Raw genomic sequence first — 21,711 nt, forward strand, 5'->3', positions numbered from 1 at the left:
AAAAAAAGAAAAGCAGTCTAATTGGCCTACAGTTCTGTAGGGTGTACAGGAAGCATGGCGCTAGCATTTGCTTGGCTTCTAGGGAGGATTCAGGGAGTTTTTACTCGTGGAAGGCAAAGGAAAAGCACACACTTCACATGGCGAGAGTAGGAACAAGAGAAAAGGGTGGGTGGTGCCACACAATTTTAAATAACTAGATCTCTTGAGAATTCGCTCATTATGGTAAGGACAGCACCAAGCCATGAAGGATCTGCCCCCTCAACCCAAACGCCTCCCACTGTGCCCCACCTCCAACGTTGGAGATTACATGTTAACATGAGATTTGGGTGGGGACAAATACCCAAACTATATCACTATGTGATTAGTAATCTCTCTCACTTTTAGCCATTCCTCTCTTGGAGCTATACCTTACCCCTTGATACCAAAGCCACTGTATTCTTTAGGGAGATGACATTGTCACAAAAGGTATAGGACAAAGATGGTAGATTCTGGATCCGGACATTCCTAGACTTAAATCCCACTTCTGATAGTAATCAGCCATGTCTCCACACGATTATGATCCTCAGATTTCTCATTCCTAAGACAGTATGGTAACATATACTGTTAAAGATTGTTGTGAAAATTAAGTATAATATATATTATGTGTGTAAACATATGTGTATGTATATGTGTATTCATTCTTTCCAAAGGTTGTCTAATATCATTGTAACTTATTCGTTTTTGGGTTTCTAGTTTCATATTTTCTCTTTTGCTACTTATTTTGATACTACTTGGTTTTGTATATACTTGAATCCTTTTTGTATTTAGTGATAACCATTATCTTAGTACTATTAAGATATCATGTGAAATTTTTGTTCAGTTTTGTCAAAAAATGACTAGCCTAAAAGTGTAAATCCCATTCATGAATATAGGATAGTGTAGCAGTTTCTTTCTTAATATTGCTTATTGTATCTTGCCTCAGTTCTGAATTATGTGGACTGTATAAGTGTAGCATTCTACATTATGAGCTTGTTTTTCTCTTCTGGCTAATACAAAAATCAAGAGTTGTAAGAGTTTATAAAATCATGGTTCTAATATTTACCATCTCTGTAGTAATTTGATCTAATGAGTTGACTCTGTTATTGCTAATGTTTATAACAGCATAGGCAATTATTCTACCAAGGACAATTGTTTTTAGTAACATGCCCTACATAGGGCTGTTTTCACTCATAATTTTTTTGTCACACTTGTCAAGTAGGTAAAAGTTACTGGCAACACTGGAACATCTCTTTTAGAACCATATTGAATATGGGCATTACTCTGCATATTCTGGAGACATTTAAATCTTCAGTATAATTTTGTGACAGTAAAGGACAGCAATGCCTGCAAGCCCCTATGCCTTAATTTATTTTATTTTATTTTTTATTTTTATTTTTCGAGACAAGGTCTCGCTCTGTCACCCAGACTAGAGTACAGTGGTACTATCTCGTCTCACTGCAGCCTCCACTTCCCTGGCTCAAGCGATCCTCCCACCTCAGCCTCATGAGTAGCTGGGACTAACCACACTTGGCTAATTTTTGTTGTTTTTTTAAAGAGACAATTTCTTGCTATGTTGCTCAAACTCTTAGGCTCAAGTGATCTGCCCACCTTGGCCTCCCAAAGTGCTGGGATTACAGGTGTGAAACACCGCACCTTGCAGATATCTGTAGTTCTTTTTACCCCTCAGAAGTTTCCAAATTTTCTGTAGTGAAAATGCTTTGCTTGTTTTCTTTTTCCTAAAAAGATACTCAGATTTTCAAATTTATGAATAAACATGTATATTATTATTTTCTCATCATAAAATGCTCTTCGTATTTGTTTTATTCTGTAATTGGCAGTATTTAGGTGATGAAATTGTGGAAGAGATCTACTGTGTTTGGGCTTAAATCTGCTGGAGGTAGTATTTTATAGTGGTTCCCCTTTATCCTGGGATGATCTGTTCCAAGACCCCCAGTGAATGCCTGAATCCACAGGTAGTACCAAACCTTATATGTACTGTTTTTTCCTATACATACATGTCTATGATTAGGTTTAATTTATAAATTGGGGGATACAGTAAAAAATTGACAACAATAATGATGAAATAGAACAATTATTGCAATATGCTATACTAGAAGTTATGTGAATGTGGTCTCTTTCTCTCTCAAAGTGTCTTATTGTACCAGACTCACCTACTTTCGGGCCACAGTTGACTATGGGTAACCAAAACCACAGAAAGCAAAACCATGGGTAAAGGGGGACTACTGTGTTTTTTGTTTTTACTGTGCAAAAAGTAAAGGTAGACCTAGGATTTTCTTTAATTAAACGAAATGCCTACAAGATTGTTAATGTGTTAATTGCAAGCCTAGTAAATTCCATTATAATGTATGTGATTATACTCTGTAGCGTAATATACTATATATACATCCTTTGCTATTGATGGTTACATTCCAACAACGTTAAACTGGAATTTTGTATTGAATCTTTCAGGAGGAACTTTGAAGCTGTTTATGAATATCTCCGCATATCTTTTTCGGGGCTTATATAAAGTAAAAGTTACACAAGACCTTTTTGACCTAGTTAGTCTCTTAAGAGTGTTGTTTGTTTATAGGCTTCTGTAAATATGTAATGTAATGTTACCTTATGTAATTAATGTGAGCTACCTTATTTTGAAAATTCAGAATATTTGCTTATAAGATTTTTTTACTACTAAAATTTATCTGATGCCATCGAATATATAACTTTTTTTTCTCTCCACTCAGGTTTAAAAATTCAAAATAATTGGTACATATGGGTAGTTAACAAGAAGCAGTCATTAATGGTATTGTAAGTTCTGTTCTGTTCTGTTCTTTCTTAGCAAACTACAATTTTCCTGTTTCCTGTGCAATCTTGATGCTTTAAAAAAAAGGCCAGGCAAGGTGGCTCACGCCTGTAATCCTAGCACTTTGGGAGGCTGAGGTGGGCAGATCACCTGAGGTCAGGAATTCGAGACCAGCCTGGCCAAGAACCCTGTCTCCACCAAAAATGCAAAAATTAGCCAGGTGTGGTGGTGCACACTTGTAACGCCAGCTACTTGGGTGGCTCAGGCAGGAAAATCACCTCAACCTAGGAGGTGGAGATTGCAATGAACCAAGATTGCACCACTGCACTCCAGCCTGGGGGACAGAGCGAGACTCTGTCTCAAAACAAACAAACAAACAAACAACAACAACAAAAAACAGGCTGGACAAAAACCAAAGATGTACCACTGCATTCCAGCCTGAGTGGAGGCAGGCTGAGTGAGACTCCGTCTTAACAAACAAACAAACAAACAAACAAACAAAATCAAACAAACTCAACCCCAAAGGCAGAAAGTAGAGAAGGGATGCTAAGTCAATAATAAAAAAATACTAATGTTATTTGCTTTCTGACAGGTAAGTAAAAGATGAATGGGGATACATTGTTTTTGTGTGTGTGTCTATGTTTTAAATTATTTTGTTTTTGGAGTCAGAGTATCGCTCTGTCACCCAGGCTGGAATACAGTGGCACGATCTTGACTCACTGCAACCTCCACCTCCAGGATTGAAGCCATTCTTCTGCCTCAGTCTCCTGAGTAGCTGGGATTACAGACATGTGCTACCATGCCTGGCTAATTTTTTTTTTTATAGTTTTGGTAGAGATGGGGTTTTGCTGTGTTGGCCAGCCTGGTCTCAAACTCCTGGCCTCAAGTGATCTGCCTGCCTTAGCCTCCTAAAGTGGTGGGATTACAGGCGTGAGCTACCACACCTGGCCAGGATACACTGTTCTTTTACCTACTTTGCACTTAGGGAAACAGGTATGGAGAGGTGAATTATCATACAACTAGTAGAAGGTAGAGCCAGAATTCAGGCACAGGCCTGTCTGATTCCAATAAGACTTTTTTATAAAAACTCAGCAACCCATCCAGCTACCTGTTGCTGTATTAGGCCGTTCTTGCTTTGCTATAAAGAAATACTTGAGACTGGGTACTTTATAAAGAAAAGCAGTCTAGGCCGGGCGCGGTGGCTCAAGCCTGTAACCCCAGCACTTTGGGAGGCCGAGACGGGCGGATCACGAGGTCAGGAGATCGAGACCATCCTGGCTGACACAGTGAAACCCCGTCTCTACTAAAAATACAAAAAAATTAGCCGGGCGAGGTGGCCGGCGCCTGTGGTCCCAGCTACTCAGGAGGCTGAGGCAGAAGAATGGCATGAACCCAGGAGGTGGAGGTTGCAGTGAGCTGAGATCCAGCCACTGCACTCCAGCCTGGGCGACAGAGCAAGACTCTGTCTCAAAAAAAAAAAAAAAAAAAAGAAAAGCAGTCTAATTGGCCTACAGTTCTGTAGGGTGTACAGGAAGCATGGCGCTAGCATTTGCTTGGCTTCTAGGGAGGATTCAGGGAGTTTTTACTCGTGGAAGGCAAAGGAAAAGCACACACTTCACATGGCGAGAGTAGGAACAAGAGAAAAGGGTGGGTGGTGCCACACAATTTTAAATAACTAGATCTCTTGAGAATTCGCTCATTATGGTAAGGACAGCACCAAGCCATGAAGGATCTGCCCCCTCAACCCAAACGCCTCCCACTGTGCCCCACCTCCAACGTTGGAGATTACATGTTAACATGAGATTTGGGTGGGGACAAATACCCAAACTATATCACTATGTGATTAGTAATCTCTCTCACTTTTAGCCATTCCTCTCTTGGAGCTATACCTTACCCCTTGATACCAAAGCCACTGTATTCTTTAGGGAGATGACATTGTCACAAAAGGTATAGGACAAAGATGGTAGATTCTGGATCCGGACATTCCTAGACTTAAATCCCACTTCTGATAGTAATCAGCCATGTCTCCACACGATTATGATCCTCAGATTTCTCATTCCTAAGACAGTATGGTAACATATACTGTTAAAGATTGTTGTGAAAATTAAGTATAATATATATTATGTGTGTAAACATATGTGTATGTATATGTGTATTCATTCTTTCCAAAGGTTGTCTAATATCATTGTAACTTATTCGTTTTTGGGTTTCTAGTTTCATATTTTCTCTTTTGCTACTTATTTTGATACTACTTGGTTTTGTATATACTTGAATCCTTTTTGTATTTAGTGATAACCATTATCTTAGTACTATTAAGATATCATGTGAAATTTTTGTTCAGTTTTGTCAAAAAATGACTAGCCTAAAAGTGTAAATCCCATTCATGAATATAGGATAGTGTAGCAGTTTCTTTCTTAATATTGCTTATTGTATCTTGCCTCAGTTCTGAATTATGTGGACTGTATAAGTGTAGCATTCTACATTATGAGCTTGTTTTTCTCTTCTGGCTAATACAAAAATCAAGAGTTGTAAGAGTTTATAAAATCATGGTTCTAATATTTACCATCTCTGTAGTAATTTGATCTAATGAGTTGACTCTGTTATTGCTAATGTTTATAACAGCATAGGCAATTATTCTACCAAGGACAATTGTTTTTAGTAACATGCCCTACATAGGGCTGTTTTCACTCATAATTTTTTTGTCACACTTGTCAAGTAGGTAAAAGTTACTGGCAACACTGGAACATCTCTTTTAGAACCATATTGAATATGGGCATTACTCTGCATATTCTGGAGACATTTAAATCTTCAGTATAATTTTGTGACAGTAAAGGACAGCAATGCCTGCAAGCCCCTATGCCTTAATTTATTTTATTTTATTTTTTATTTTTATTTTTCGAGACAAGGTCTCGCTCTGTCACCCAGACTAGAGTACAGTGGTACTATCTCGTCTCACTGCAGCCTCCACTTCCCTGGCTCAAGCGATCCTCCCACCTCAGCCTCATGAGTAGCTGGGACTAACCACACTTGGCTAATTTTTGTTGTTTTTTTAAAGAGACAATTTCTTGCTATGTTGCTCAAACTCTTAGGCTCAAGTGATCTGCCCACCTTGGCCTCCCAAAGTGCTGGGATTACAGCCATATGCCACCGTGCCTGGCCTTCTATGCCCTCTTTTAAAAATGGGTAATAATAGCAACTAAATTTAGTTCCTAATTTTTATAGTCCCTGTTAGCCTGTCCAGTGCATTAAAGAAAACAATTGAATAGAAAGTCCTCTTCACTTTAGAAGTGAGACTCAGTGACTACTGTATTTAGGAAGAATACAGTAGCAACTAACTGCCACTGTGGAGATTTCTGCTACCCAGCTGACTTCAGTGATTGTGGCTTTGTGTAAGAATATTTGCAGAGGACAGGTTGTTAGCATGATTACTCTGTCTTTAAGCTTCTGCATAGATTTGCAGTAAGGTCTTCTTTTTTCAATATAAAAGGAAAGTGTGTTGTTTTCTGAGAGAAGATAGATGATAGCTTTCTCTAAACTTTCGCTGGGTAGGGGTGAGTCTCGATACACTTTAATATTTTGTAATAATTTAGCAAAACTTTTTTTAAAAATTAGTTTTTAATGGTTTATCCAAACTGTAACTATGTCTTTTATAATTCAAAAGCAGTACCATTTTCCTTCTAACTGAAGATTTTGACAAAAACTTGAATCTGGGAGGTCATGAGCCATGTTTGCCCCACTGCACTCCAGCCTAGGCAACAGAATGAGAGCCTTTCTCCAAAAGAAAAGGAAAATAAAAAAGGATTAAAATAATGATGCTAATAAAGCTAGTGGATGGGTTTTTTTCCCCAAAAGGATGTTATATTCTACTACATTGGATGGATTATAAAATTTAATATTACAGTTGTCTTTGGTGACTGTTCTTTGAATACATTTCATTAATGAGATATAGTCAAATTATTTTATTGTAGTCACTTAAAGTATTTCCTGATTTTGTTCTAAATATATGAACACTTGCTTGATGAGTACTTCATTTCAGTTATTTAAGTTCATTTTTATTGTGAGGGTACTGATGTCCTATAAACTGCCAGTTTTTGTCTCCAGGCTACTTTTATCTAAATGGTCTTTCTTACTAGTAGCATTCTGGTTGCCAGAAAATAGAGGAAATTGGCTTCACTATCAATTTATGAGATAGGTAGGAAGATATGGTTGACTCTCCAAAGGGATGCTAGAATTCTCTTTAGCTACCATATGATTATTTTGTAATGATTGTAAATGGTTATAGATAGAAGATTCATATATATGAGATACTGCTAGATATCCACTGTACCTAAGAATAGAAATGCTAATAATATTATGAGATGTACATATTGTTTTTTAAATTCATATTATTTTTTAAATTAAGTACCCAAATCTAATTGTTATACTCTTTGGGCACAATTACCAATTGGTATCAAGGTTACAAACCCGAGAATACAACAGGATATGTGTATGCATAAAGTTCACACATTTAGATAAATCTAATTTCACTCTATTAGATTCTAATTTTGTCTTGATATATGGAGGCTTTTTTTTTACCCCCTTTTAAATTTTGTATTATGGAAATTTAAAACAAAACAGAAAAAATATATATAATATAATGTATCCATTATATGGGCATAAAGAAAATAATATAATGTACCTATATTCATGTTACCCAGCTTCAACGGTTATTAACCCATATCCCTTCTTGTTTTCATCTATATTTCTTTGCTCATTGGATTATTTTGAAGCAAATTCCAAAAATCATTTAATCATTTAAAGAGAAACTTTGTCTCTTTACATATATAACCATGCTATAGTAACCATTATCGCATCTAAAAAGAAAATTAGAGTTTCCTGTGTTCTGGATTTTGCTGTTTGCATCCCCATGAAGTTCTGTAGCATGTTTCTCTGACCCCTGTATTTCCTGTTAGATCTAGAAAAGGTTCTCTCAACTTCTCAGTGTTGGAATTTTGTACTGGATAATTTTTTTGTTGTGAAGGACTGTCCTGTGCATTGCAGAATGTTTGGGAGCCAAGCCCTTCGACCCCAGTGGTTTGCTGAAAAATTACTGACAAGAAGCATATTGGTGGCTGGGCGTGGTGGCTCAAGCCTGTAATCCCAGCACTTTGGGAGGCCGAGACGGGCGGATCACCAGGTCAGGAGATCGAGACCATCCTGGCTAACACGGTGAAACCCCGTCTCTACTAAAAAAAAAAAAATACAAAAAAACTAGCCGGGCAAGGTGGCGGGCGCCTGTAGTCCCAGCTACTCGGGAGGCTGAGGCAGGAGAATGGCGTAAACCCAGGAGGTGGAGCTTGCAGTGAGCTGAGATCCGGCCACTGCACTCCAGCCTGGGCGACAGAGCAAGACTCCATCTCAAAAAAAAAAAAAAAAAAAGAAGGATATTGATTAATAGGAAAAAAAGGCATACACATTTGTTTAAAGTGTATACACGGGAGCCTTCAGAACAAAGATCCAAAGATATAGGGAAATTGTCCATTTTTGTGCTTAGGTCCAACAAAGTATGGACAGCCATATAGAAATATGATTGGACAAAAAGAATATGATCTAATGCTAATAGACTTAATGGGGAAACCCAGCAAAGCCTGTCTGTTCAGATTCTTCTTGCCCTCTCAGAGCATGCATTTCCTCCTTCTGGGTGTGGGCAGGGCCCCCTCTGGGATGGGGGTCTTATGGCCTACAGTCAAACAAGGTAGGTCATTTCATTTCTTTATGGCCAGTTTTTACACAGGGTATTGTTAGGCTTTATGGTTGGCTTTTGAGGAAAGGGGTTCTGATTTCTATGACCCACCTTTGTGGCTGACCTCGGGGGAGAATGGGACTGAGAGATAGGAGAGCAAAAGTGAGAGAAAAACTTAGCTTCTGCAGCTGCTTCTGAAGCCTACAGTTTGGGAATTGTTTTCTGAGCTCCAGTAGATGTTCAGCAGCACTGCAGGTCTCTAGCCGATAGTCAACAGCACCCCTCCACCAATTATGACGACTAAAAGTTTTCCAGACATTGCCAAATGTCTCCTGGTGGCAAAAATTGCCCCCTGTTGGGAACTCTGCTAATCTAGAGGCTTACGAGATTCACGTTCAGTTTCTTGGCAAGAATTCTTCATATGTTGTTGTGGTATTTTCTACCTTTTCTAAACATCACTTTTTATCTCTTTTCTTGTATTCAGTCTCTTAACAGACTGTATACTTAAAATGTTTGCTGAAGCTTTAGAAGCCTCAGCTTTAACATTTATTTGAGTATTTGTATGATAGTATCCAAAATATATTAGTTATTTTACCATTTATTTTGAATTTTAGAAAGAAACACAATATATTTTACAATTTGGTAAAAATACAATAGGTGATGTGTAACCTCTTAAAATTTTTTCATTTACACCCCCCGGGTTTGGATTTAGGGTTACCGTTTATAGATACAGGTGCTTCTTGTTTTAGTATTAGTTTGATAAAGTACCAATTATTTTTAAAAGGGATGATACTTAGTATCATTAAATAGAATTCCAAATGATTAATAAGAGAGAGAATGTAGGCAAAGTAAACCTTTTAGATTTTGTGAAACATCCTCTGAATTCTCTATATTCTGGCCATACTGATCATTGCCTCATTACTCTTTTATCTCTCTTGGCAATTGACCTTAGTCTCCAGCCCCTTAAGTTCTCACATTAGTTAGACACAACCAGCCCCAATTCTAGTGAGCCAGGCCTCTGTATAACAGAAGACAAAATATAATTAAATCCTAAACAAATGATACTACATTTATTGAGTACTTTTTCTTTTTAAATTAAGTTTACTTAGAAATTGGAATGCATTCAGTAGATACTGTTTTGTGTTTGATCTTTTAAGTGCCCAACTCTGTTGCTACAGATCATAGATACTTTTTCTATCCTATTAATTGGCTTGATTGAAGCTGTTAAGAAGCATAATACTTATTGGTAGGATACAGACTAAAAATGCTGCTTGTCTCTAACTGTGCTTCACCAGTGAAAGTTGTTGGTAATTAAAGTGGATTAACTCATATCTGGTTTTTCATTTCACATTAAACTGAGGAGCCAGGGTTATCTGTCATCTTACATTGGGCTCATCTTTTCTCTGGGGGCCTGCTGTTTATGTTAAAGTAAATTTTGTTTGATTACTTGTTTTCACAATGCTAGATTTGCATGAATTTCATTTTGAAGACCTTTGTGGTTATCAGTGGCTTTTAAAATAAAAATAGTTCCACATTCTCAGGAATGTGATCAAGTTGAAATTTGATCTCTAATGAATCATACAGGGAAAGGCTAGTATGATGGGATTCCAGTGATCTTTATTCAGATTATCTCTGACATCTCAGAAACTGGGTAATTTTAGCTCCCTTTAAATTTGCTTTTGAGAACATCCACTGTCACATTAACAACACTTAGTTGATTGTTGCTTCTGTGAAACGGTCTTTTCTGCTACATTGGTCTTTCCTTTATATGCCTTTAGCACTTTAGTATGTATAACACAATCTAGCACTTCATACAGTTTTTTATTTCCCTAGTTAAATTTCTGAAAAGTTTTGAGTATAAAATTATGTGTTATATATCTTGTACTGAACATGTAGAAAAGACTCAGAATATGCTTGTGATTGATTGTCAGGTAATTAAGAACTATCCAGAATATATGAATTTTGTAAATATGCTCACAGGAAGAGTTACTTCAAATCTGACAGACAGAAACTGCTGACTCCTGACCAGGTGTGGTGGCTCACGCCTGTAATCCCAGCACTTTGGGAATCTGAGGCAGGAGGATCACGTGCGCCCAGGTGGCCGAGATCTCCCTGGGCAATGAAGCAAGACCTTATTTCTACAGAAAATGTAAAAAAAAAAAAAAAAAAAAAAAGGATGACAGGGTGAGACCCTGTCTCTAAAACAAAATAAAATTAAGGGAAAAAAACCTACAAGCCATTGACTCATGTATATAAAAAATCATATCTGCTGTTCAAAGCTTCAGGCATGTTCTTTGAAATTGATAATTGTTTACTTTGGTGGAACCTCACACATCCCTATAGATTTCCCCCTTGCTGCTGCTTTTCTATTGGTTTAGCTTCTTTCTCTCCTTCTCTGTCTCTCTCTCTCTCTTTCTTTCTCTCATTCATTCATTCATTATTTTTTTGATAGAGAGTCTTACTCTGTCATCTAGGCTGGAGTGCAACGGTGTGATCTTGTCTCACTGCATCCTCCACCTTCTGGGTTCAAGCGATTCTCCTGCCTCAGCCTCCCGAGTAGCTGGGATTATAGGCATGTGCCACCATGCCTGGCTAATTTTTGTATTTTTGTAGAGAGGAGGGTTCTCCCTCTTGGTGAGGCTGGTCTTGAACTCCCGACCTCAGGTGATCGGCCCACCTTGGCCTCTCAAAGTGCTGGGATTACAGGCGTGAGCCACCATGCCCGGCCAGTTTAGCTTCTTTAAAACAGACATAAATAAATGTACCTTAACTTACACCTTATGTTTAGATTTTTGAACCATTTATGACTTAGCTGTATTTGGTTACTGTTTTGTACTAGCCTAAAAAAAAAGAAAGTAATTTTACCAGACCTGATTTACTTCTTTTTTTCTTTGGAAACAGGAATAGCTGGCATAAAGAGTAATATCCTACTACAGATGAATGAGGAAACCATAGTTTTAAGATGATTTCTGCTGATACAGGACATGCTTTCATTATGCTTTTATTTACCTTTCTCCTCAGTTAATGAACAAAGGCAAGTCTGACATATTTTTTGGAATGAAAATGTTGAATTAGGATAGCCTTGGGAGAGAACAGAAAAATATCTTTTTTAAAAGTTACTTTTTGGACACAGTGGCCCACACCTGTAATCCTAGCACTTCAGAAGGAGGCTGAGGCAGGTAGATTGCTTGAGCTCAGGAGTATGAGACCAGCCTGGGCAACACAGCAAGACCCCATCTCTAAAGGTAAAAAAAAAATTTTTAAGCTACTTCTAAGAAGTGCCTTAGGTATAAATAATTCAAATATTTGTTTGATTTGACCTGCTCTCAAGCTACTACATTTAGTTGTTAAATTTGAACTCCAGGTTTCAGCTAGTGGTTATATTAGATAGCGTGAAACCCATCAAATGATGTGACTGCCCACCTTGTCCTCTATATTTATGATGAAAACTGAAGTTAAAAATGTATCAAAAGAGGCTGGACACAGTGGCTTGTGCCTGTGATTTCAGCACTTTGGGAGACCGAGGCAGGAGGATTGCTTTAGGCCAGGAGTTCAATACCAGCCTGGCCAACATAGGGAGACCCCCATTTCTACAAAAAAGGAAAAAAAATAGCCAGGCTGGTGGTGTGCACCTGTAGTGTCAGCTACTTGGGAGGCTGAGGTGGTAGAATTGCTGGAGCCTGGGAAGTCAAGACTGCAGTGAGCCAACCTCAGCAACAGAGCAAGACCCTGTCTCAAAAAAAAAAAAAAAAAAGAAATGTATTAAAAGAGATTATGGATGTAGAATTCAGTCTGTTGGAGTGGAAATGTTAGGTAAGAGACTTCCATTAATAGTCACACTTGGCCGGGCATAGTCACTCACGCCTGTAATCCAGCACTTTGGGAGGTCAAGGCGGGTGGATCACCTGAGGTCAGGAGTTGGAGATCAGCCTGGCCAATGTGGTGAAACCCTGTCTCTATTAAAAATACAAAAATTAGTCAGGTGTGGTGGCAGGCACCTGTAATCCCAGCTACTCAGGAAGCTGAGACCGGAGCATTGCTTGAACCTGGGAGGCGGAGGTTACAGTGAGCCGAGATCACGCTACTGCCCTCCAGCCTGGGTGATAGAGTGAGACAGTCTCAAAAAAGAAAAGAAAAGAAAAATACAGTGAAGACTCATATACCTACCACTAATTTCAATACTTGCTAAAATTTTGCCATTTTTGCTTCAACTATTCATGAACATCTAAATGTTTTCAGATGTTTAGGGCTCAACTCATCGTTTTATAATTCGGCCATATTTACCTTGACCAGGAAGTTGTTATAGTATAAAATACACAGTATAATTGCCAGTCACTATGTGTATGGATGACTGGTAAGGTTTTCTCAATGTACAAAATACCTGACTTGCCTTTGCCCTTTGATTTCTAAGGGGAAACAGTTTAAAAAAAAAAAGTCTCATCCTATGTTTCTGAATACTAGATTGTGAGAGCTTCAGTTCAGACATGTATTAAGGAGAACCAAGCGATAAGTGAAACTGTTAGCAGCATGAGACTCAAATTACTTGCTTCATCATCATCATCTTTGCTCTCCTGACGGCCAAAAACTGTTATCCAATGACTATTCTGTGTAAGACATAATCATTTCACATGTTTAATTCTTATGTTTCCTCCTGTGAGGCATGTAGGAAGTTTGGGACATGATTTCAGTATTTGATTTAGATAAAAATTTGTGCAGGTCTAAGCTTGCAGGTCCACACTACTACAGCACAAACCTCTGCAGCACAGGGCCTTGGATAGAGTGAAGTAGGCATTCAATATAAGTTTAACTGAATAGTGCTTTTTTGTATATTGATACTTAAAGAAAAAAAATGGCACCTCTCATTTAATGGTTTATCTAGATGTTTTCACAATATACTTCTTTTCCCTTTATTCCAATACATATTTATTAGGCTAGAATTCAAACCTCAACTGAAAACTGCTCAGGCAATTGAAATAAGTTTTTATTGATAGTGACCTCCGATTGGTGAGGATTCCCAGTTCTATGTTTGTGTGTTGAGAGAGAGCCAGAGTATGCATATAAGCTATAGCAATCAAGGTAGGATGGTTTTTTGGCCAGACGTGGTGGGTCATGCCTATAATCCCAGCACTTTGGGAGATATAGGCAAGTAGATCAGTTGAGCCGGGAGTTCAAGACCAGCCTGGCCGACATGGTGAAACACACTCTCTGCAAAAAATACAAAAATTAGCTGGGCATGGTGGCGTATGCCTGCAGTCCCAACTACTTGGGAGGCTAAGGTGGGAGGATCTCTAGAGCTCAAGAGGTTGTGACTGCAGTGAGCTGTGATCATGCCACTGCACTCCAGCCTGTGCAACAGAGTGAGACTCTGTCTCAAAAAAAAAAAAAAGTGCTGGCATGGTGGCTCATGCCTGTAATCCCAGCACTTTGCGGGGCTGAGGTGTGCAGATCACCTGAGCCTCAGGGGTTCAAGACCAGCCTGGGCAACATGCTAAACCTCTGTCTCTACAAAAAAAATACAAAAAATTAGCTGTGTGTTGTGGCGTATGCCTGTAGTCCCAGCTACCCAGGAGCCTCAGGTGGGAGGATGTCTGGATCCTGGGAGGTGGAGGCTGCATTGAGTCGAGATTACTCCACTGCACTCCAGCCTGGGTGACAGAGTGAGACCCTGTCACAAAAAAAAAAAAAAAAAAAAAAAGGATGGTGTCTTAGAAGAAAGGTGTAGGGATTTTTCTTCTTGAGACAACAAAGCTAAATTAATATGGAATCTTTTCAAGTTTAGTCAACAAAGATAAACCTTGTTATGATTGGTTGGTAAAAATGAATATCTTTCACAGGGACAAGTTACATGATAATGCTTTAAATTGTGTTTTATGGATACTGTTTTATCATATCCTTGCAACAATATTGTGAAGTAACTAGGGCAGCTGTTAGAATCCCTTTTTTTAACAAACGAAAAGGCTGAGAAAAAAATACTTGCTTTTTAGCTCACATGGGTAACTTGTAGCATAGGCAAGGAGAAAACAAACTTACATTCCAGTTTGCTGTTCTTTTTGAAGGCCACATAGTCTTTAAATTATTGTGTATTACAACTGAAGGATATGGTTTTAGGCATAACAGCTAATTTATTGGATGGTATGTCCTTGGTAGTTAGAAAGAAGTGTAGCTGATAGTGCCTCCTCTGGAGCTGATGTAAGGGACTTTGTTTTGTTTTGTTTTGTTTGTTGTTGTTTCCTGACCTTATATGATTTAAACTTTGACATCAGTTCTAATGTTCCTGATGCTTTGTGGATGTAGCCTCTCATTGGTGGTTGTATACATAGACCATCCATCACTTCCACTTTGGTTTTATTCTGAATTTAAGGTTTATTTTCAAAGATAAAGTAAGATTTACTTTCTGTTTGGCCCCTAGGATTAATAAACTTAAACCTGCTTGTTGACTACTGCTCATACTCTTGTGGTAGGACTTTTTAAAATAATACTTTCTTCTTCTTGTTTCATGAGCCATTTGTAGAAGAGTGATATATAGAGGTTTATTGGGCTAATTGGGGACAATGAGTTTTTGTTGTACTTTGCATTCAAGTATATTTACTTATGCCTATAAATCAGGTATTATTGCCTCTCCTTTTTCAGATGTCAGTCCATCAACAGTGTATGCTCTTCACCATTTGCATTTCAAGAACCACTTGGAAACTTGGAAATAATCCTTTATTTTTGCTAGTCATGCCTCTGTCGTAATGTTCCAAGAGGCTTGGGCTGCTTTGGAGAGGCTTGTCTGGCTTTGCCTGCTCCCTGCCTCATTTAACTACAATAGAATAGCTCATAAGATGCTCTCTACATAAATTTTATTTGAAGGAAGGTATCTATGTTTAACTTGGGAAACAAATAGCTTAGGTAGAATTGTAAATGAGATGGTAATATTGCCAAAGAAATGGAATCACCCTGCCCAGCTCCTTCCCATTCTATCACACAATGCATAGGAGCAGTTTTGTAATTAGTAAACTCTATGTGGCCATAATCTTTGGAATGGTATATATGGGACATAACTTTTGTTTCCATTAATATATATTTATGATTATGAAAGTCTTAGATATGGTAGCTATGAGAGGTACCATTTTACTGGTTATTAGTCTTATTCATATTTGGATTAGAACTTTATGGATTTCCTTAGGCAATTAGGGAGATAACTTTTAATGGTTTACATTTTGCTCCTTGGAGTTATGATGTTACCCAGAAGTCTCAAAGCCCATCATGGGGGAGGGAGAAGCCAGCTGAAATATACATGGCTCTGGCCCTAATAGCTATTTTAGTTGGAGGAGCTCCAATTTTATCTGTTAAATTAGTGGGGTTCTACAAAAAAATAGTTTGAAAGAGGATTCTGGGGCTAAAATAAAATTTGAAGCCACTGGATTAGTAGAAAGATCTAGGAGTTAGAAGACCTATGTTCCAGTTTTGGCTGTCCCATTAAATAGTTTTGTAGTGTTAGATAAGTCACTTAACATATCTTTCTCAGTTTTTCACATATAAAATAGAACTAATTTTATCTACCTCACAGAGTTGTCTTTGGATAGTGGTTTTAAAAACCAGTGAATCAGGCTGGGCATGGTGGCTCACTCCTGTAATCCCAGCACTTTGAGAGGCTGAGGTGGACAGATCACCTGAGGTTAGGAGTTCAAGACCAGCCTGGCCAAAGTGGTGAAACCCCATCTCTACTAAAAATACAAAACTAGTCGGGCATGGTGGCATGCACCTGTAATCCCAGCTCCTTGGGAGGCTAAGGCAGGAAAATTGCTTCAACCCAGGAGGCGGAGGTTGTCGTCAGCCGAGATGGTGCCATTGTACTCCAGCCTGGGTGACAGAGTGAGACTGTCTCAAACAATAATAACGACAACAACAATAGAAATAAGCAAAAAGCGATGAATCAAAATGTATTAAGTAATGAAGATATTGCAATACTCCAATGACTGAGAAATTGAAAATGGCTTTGAATTTTGTTATAGAGTTTATCATAATAACTTATGGCTTTCTTTTTTCTAATTTTCTGTTATCTAGGCATGATTATTTCCTTTTTAAATGTTTTATTTTTTGATATTTTATTTTTTATGCTTTATATATTTATTTATTTATTTTTGAGACAGAGTCTTGCTCTGTTGTCCAGGCTGGAGTACAGTGGCACAATCTTGGCTCACTGCAACCTTAGCCTCCTGGGTTCAAGCAAATTATCATGCCTCAGCTTCCCAAGTAGCTGGGCTTACAGGCATGCATCACCATGCCTGGCTAATTTTTGTATTGTTAGTAGAGATGGGGTTTCACCATGCTGCCCAGGCTGGTCTTGAACTCTTGACCTCAAGTGATTTGCCTGCCTTGGCTTCCCAAAGGGCTAGGATTACACGCGTGAGCCATCACTCCTAGTCTGTTTCCTTATTTTTTAAATGTTAGATTTGTTGGCCACCTTCCTTAAAATTTCATTTCTAATGAAAGACAGTTTATGTATACTCATACACAGCATATATAGTTGTGTGTATGTATTTTGAAAAACTTATAATGATTTTCCTTTACAGTTTCTAAGAACATAAGTAGATAAATGAAGCTTAATTTGGAGAAAACTTTAACTTTCTCTGCCATTCCCAAGAGAAATCAAGTTCAGGATGCTTGCATTGATTTCCAGCCTTTCCAGCCTTCCAGGGCCAGAAGATTGTGCCTGAAAATTGGGTTAGCACATTTTCTGAATCTGACTGCTGTTAAGTTACTCTGTAGTTGGGTTGGATGCTATTTCCTGTCTCCTTTCCTCAAGCAGAGAATATGCACTTCACATTTTTTAAGGAAACCATCCCTAGCTCGTGTATTCATTTACATTCTACATCTTATGATTACAAGGATACACATAAAGAGTAGGTCTTATTCAGAAAAGTCCTGGAAGCTGTTCCAGCCTTAAAGAGAACAAGCCTGTGCTCTTCTCTTTTACCTGATGGAGTATCACTATGGCCTTTCTTTGAGGAGTTGATTAGCAAACTTGACTCAAAGAGAGGAAGTGAGAATAGCACCTTATGGTTAGGTGGTGCTGGCTGATTTTCTAGCTCTTGCACAGCATATGCCTCTTAAATATCAGGGGGAGTAAGCTGCTGTAGCATCATACCACCAGGGTTGGATAGCCCAAGGTGCAATTTCAAGTTTTGCTGGCCAGTTTCTGGTATGTAATTATGGAAATAGAGGAAAGCACAATTCTGTCTGACGAAGGAACATATCTCCTTGTGGAGTATTAGATGTGAGATATGCCAGGTAGTATTTTCCTATCTTTTGGAAGTTAAGAAAATTAAATACCTGAAAAGAAGTGTTCTTTTTTCTTATTTAAAGCTCTTTCTACTAAACACAAATATCCTTAGAACCAGGAATTCCATAGGAACTATGAAATCTAACTGGTCAAGTATTTTCTGGCATAGTAACATTAGTTTTATTGCCCAAAGGCCCTCCTGGGAAAAATGTATGTAGTTAGCAATCCCAACAATAGCCATTTGTTAAGAGTACCTCTTGGCTGGCCACGGTGGCTCATGCCTATAATCCCAGCACTTTGGGAGAGCAAGACTTGGGGGATTGCTCGAGACCAGGAATTTGAGATTAGCGTGGTCAACATAGAGAGACCCTGTCTCTACAAAAATTACAACAATTAGCTGGGCATGGTGGCATGGCATGCACCTGTAGTCCCAGCTGCTTGGGAGGCTGAGGTGGGAGAATGACTTGAGTCTAGGAAGTTGAGGCTGTAGTTAGCTATGATTGCATCACTGGCACTGCAGCGTAGGTGACAGAGTGAGACTCTGTCTCAAAAAATAAAAATAGAGTACCTCTGATGTGCCAGTTCTTAAAAAACATATTTTAAGGTAAATAAATGAAAACAAAGGTCATACAAGTTAGTAGCAGGGCTAGAGGGTTGAGTACAGTTCTCCCTGGTGTAAAACTCATTTTTTTTCCCTATGTTCTCTCTCAGTAAAAAATCATTAATAAAATATATCTTTTACTTTTCAGAGTATAGTTTCTTTTTAAAACAATTTATGTCAAGTGAAACCTACTTGTATTTTTCATGGTGAAATTAGACATAATATCCCTAAAAATGGAAACCCAAAAGACAAAATACTTCAGGAAGAAAATTAAGGTTGGAGTTCTTAGAATTATATATCACCAAGATCAATTTGCCTTGCTGAGGGTTTTAGTATACCCCTGTCAGTTTACTTTTTGCTTGTGTTATAGTCTTTAGTACAGGAATTTTTCTTTGCCCCCTTCTCCACCGCTTTTTTTTTTTTTTTGAGACAGTCTTGCTGTGTCACTCAGGCTAGAGTATAGTGGCGCGATCTCGGCTCACTGCAACTTCTGCCTCCTGGGTTCAAACGATTCTTGTGCCTCAGCCTCTTGAGTAGCTGGAATTATAGGTGTGAGCCACCACACCTGGCTAATTTTTCTATTTTTAGTAGAGTCAGGGTTTTGCCGTGTTGGCCAGGCTGGTCTCAAACTCCTGGCCTCAAGTGACCTGCCCACCTTGCCTCCCACAGTGGTGGGGTTGTAGACATGAGCCACTGTGCCCAGCCTTTTTCTTGCCCATTGGTCACTATTTTCCTTTTCACACTGCTGTACTCTACTCCTAGAATATTTTGAGGATCTTATCGGTCCATGCCACCAGAAACTTTGCTCTTCCTCTAGATATTCATGACCTATATAGGAATGCAATATTACATTTAGTCAGTAGATGCCGTCATCTAATATATGATATGTTTCAGACTGAAACTTCTTTAATTCATGGCTTTAGTTTATTTTAAATTAATCCATTTCTACTCTCTAGATTAAAAATTATGAATCTCTTGATTTGTTAATAATGAAAACTACTTGTAGTTTTTTTGTTAAATAAATTACATTTGTAAAGTTAATGTGTGTTTTCTTTTGCCAGTTTTATTAATAGAAAAGTAATTATTGAGGTGTTTTTATGCATTTTGTTAGTTTTTTGAGATAGGGTCTCATTCTGTTACCCAGGCTAGAGTACAGTGGTGCTATCATGGCTCACTGCAGCCTTGCCCTTCCAGGCTCAAGCAGTCCTCCTACCTTAGCCTCCCGAGTAGCTGGGCACACTTGGCCAATTCTTTCTGTATTTTGTGTGGAGATGAGGTTTCACCATGTTGCCCAGGTTGGTCTTGAGCTCCTGAGCTCAAGCCAGTCTGCCTGCCTGTCCTTCCAAAGTGCTAGGACTACAAGCATGAGCCACCACACACCCGGCCTCTTTTATCCATTTCGTATGCTGCCATTGAGGTTCTGGTGCAACCCTTTGATGCAGATGAGATAGTAGGTCAGTTAAAGCCTTTGTCTCCGAAGGTATTTACAAGAAATTGAAATAACGTCTTTTATTTTTAAGGCCAAACAATACTTCGAACCTATTTTTCTGTGAAGTTTTAAACAGTTGAGAAGATTGTCAAGTATCCTCTAACTTTGGACTAAGGAACTTGGAGTCTACAGTCTTCCACCATTAAATACACATTGTTTTATTCAAAGATACCAAGCCCTATCATCATCTTGAGATTTGTCCATGAGTCAGACTCTGGAAATACCAGCTAAGCCAGTGACACTGGATATAGCTTTGGGCAAAGGTAATAGTTCGTACCTTGGCCAGTTGGAGATTAAACAAGAACAGCAGTTACTATTCACTGAAGATGCTTCTACTTACTAATGGCTAGGGAGTCTAGGGGTATCTCTTTCAAATATCAGACTTGAGTTCATTGCTATTTCATATTTCTTTGTTAGCTGCCCTTCCTTCAGTTATTTATGTTTTTATTTTTTAGGACCAAACCTTGTTGGGAGTTGTTTTTCAGTCTCATAAGGAAGAAAGAAAAGTCTTTAAATTTTTGTTGTTGTTGTTACAGGTATGAGCCACCAAGTCCAACCAGGTCTTATTCCTTTTTGCGTCACAGGTGCTTATGACAGTAGTAGGCTTAGTGGTGCCAAATATAAACTTGTTGCGTTAATGGACAAACTGAGGGTTAGGTGTTATGAGAGGCAACTGATTCTGGGTAAGGATTTGCCTAACTGATTCTCTCCAGAATGTTAATTCCCTAAACTAATAACTCTCCTCTAAAATCTTACTAACTACCTTGACGAAATACAGATTGAAAGAAGAATGTTAATGATGAATATGAAGAAAGTTAGCTGTTCTGAGAGAGGATCCTGTATACATGTATAAGATCAGTGGTAATTTGCTTTTTGGTAACCATGAGAACATTAAGCCATTTGTTTCTGAATGTATCATGCTGGTGTTTTTGGTATGTGTATTTCATTGTTTCTGGTTAGGCTCTGTATCTGTTTTTTCCTGATGCTATTTCAGTTTATAATAGTCCTGTATCACTCACTGTGGCATTGAGGAATATCTGTCATATTGTTTTTATTATATTTTTGTTTTTCAGTGAGGTGGGGGAGAGGGGCAATCCATACATTTTCTGCACAAAAATCGTGATCCTCATGTAGTAAAGTTTTATACTTTGCTGTTTTTATGACCTTCTTGCTGCTAATCTCCAGGTGGTGTTTTTGTCTTTTGGCTTCCCTCTTGTTTACGTTAAATATGTCAGTAACTGAATTCCAAAACCCTTGCAAACTTTGGCAGCCAATTTGTAATCAATTTGTTTATTCTTTTTCTTGATTATGATTAACCAAGACTAGATTTTACTTTGCAGGTTTACTTAAGTTTGTGGCTGTTTAACAACCCTTCATTCTGCTCAATTAGTCTTCGTAACATTAGGTTAGAAGAGAGATGTCATTTTGAAGGAGAGATCTTTATGTTATGTCTGATAACCTAATCTGCCTCCTGGTTTATCTCTTGCATTTGCTGTTTGTGTATTTCTGTGTTCTGCCTTGATCCTTTTACTGATTTCTGTGTTGACCTCTGTTTTTTAAGCTACCAATTTAACTGGAAGTTAGGCACAGAATTTAGAATGTGAAAATAGTTCTTTAATATATTTTGCTTTTGCCGGGCGCGGTGGCTCAAGCCTGTAATCCCAGCACTTTGGGAGGCCGAGACGGGCGGATCATGAGGTCAGGAGATCAAGACCATCCTGGCTAGGCGGGCGGATCATGAGGTCAGGAGATCAAGACCATCCTGGCTAACATGGTGAAACCCCGTCTCTACTAAAAATACAAAAAACTAGCC

At 38.4% G+C, this 21,711-nt stretch overlaps 1 protein-coding gene across 1 annotated transcript in view; it reads left to right on the forward strand.

Moving 5' to 3' along the window:
* The window catches only part of COMMD1 (copper metabolism (Murr1) domain containing 1), a 222,942-nt gene that overhangs the window by 98,586 nt on the left and 102,645 nt on the right, over nt 1-21,711 (forward strand). The gene's annotated exons all lie outside the window — the stretch shown is intronic.

The sequence above is a fragment of the Colobus angolensis genome, unplaced genomic scaffold (assembly GCF_000951035.1).
Source record: "Colobus angolensis palliatus isolate OR3802 unplaced genomic scaffold, Cang.pa_1.0 Scaffold425, whole genome shotgun sequence".
NCBI lineage: Eukaryota > Metazoa > Chordata > Mammalia > Primates > Cercopithecidae > Colobus > Colobus angolensis.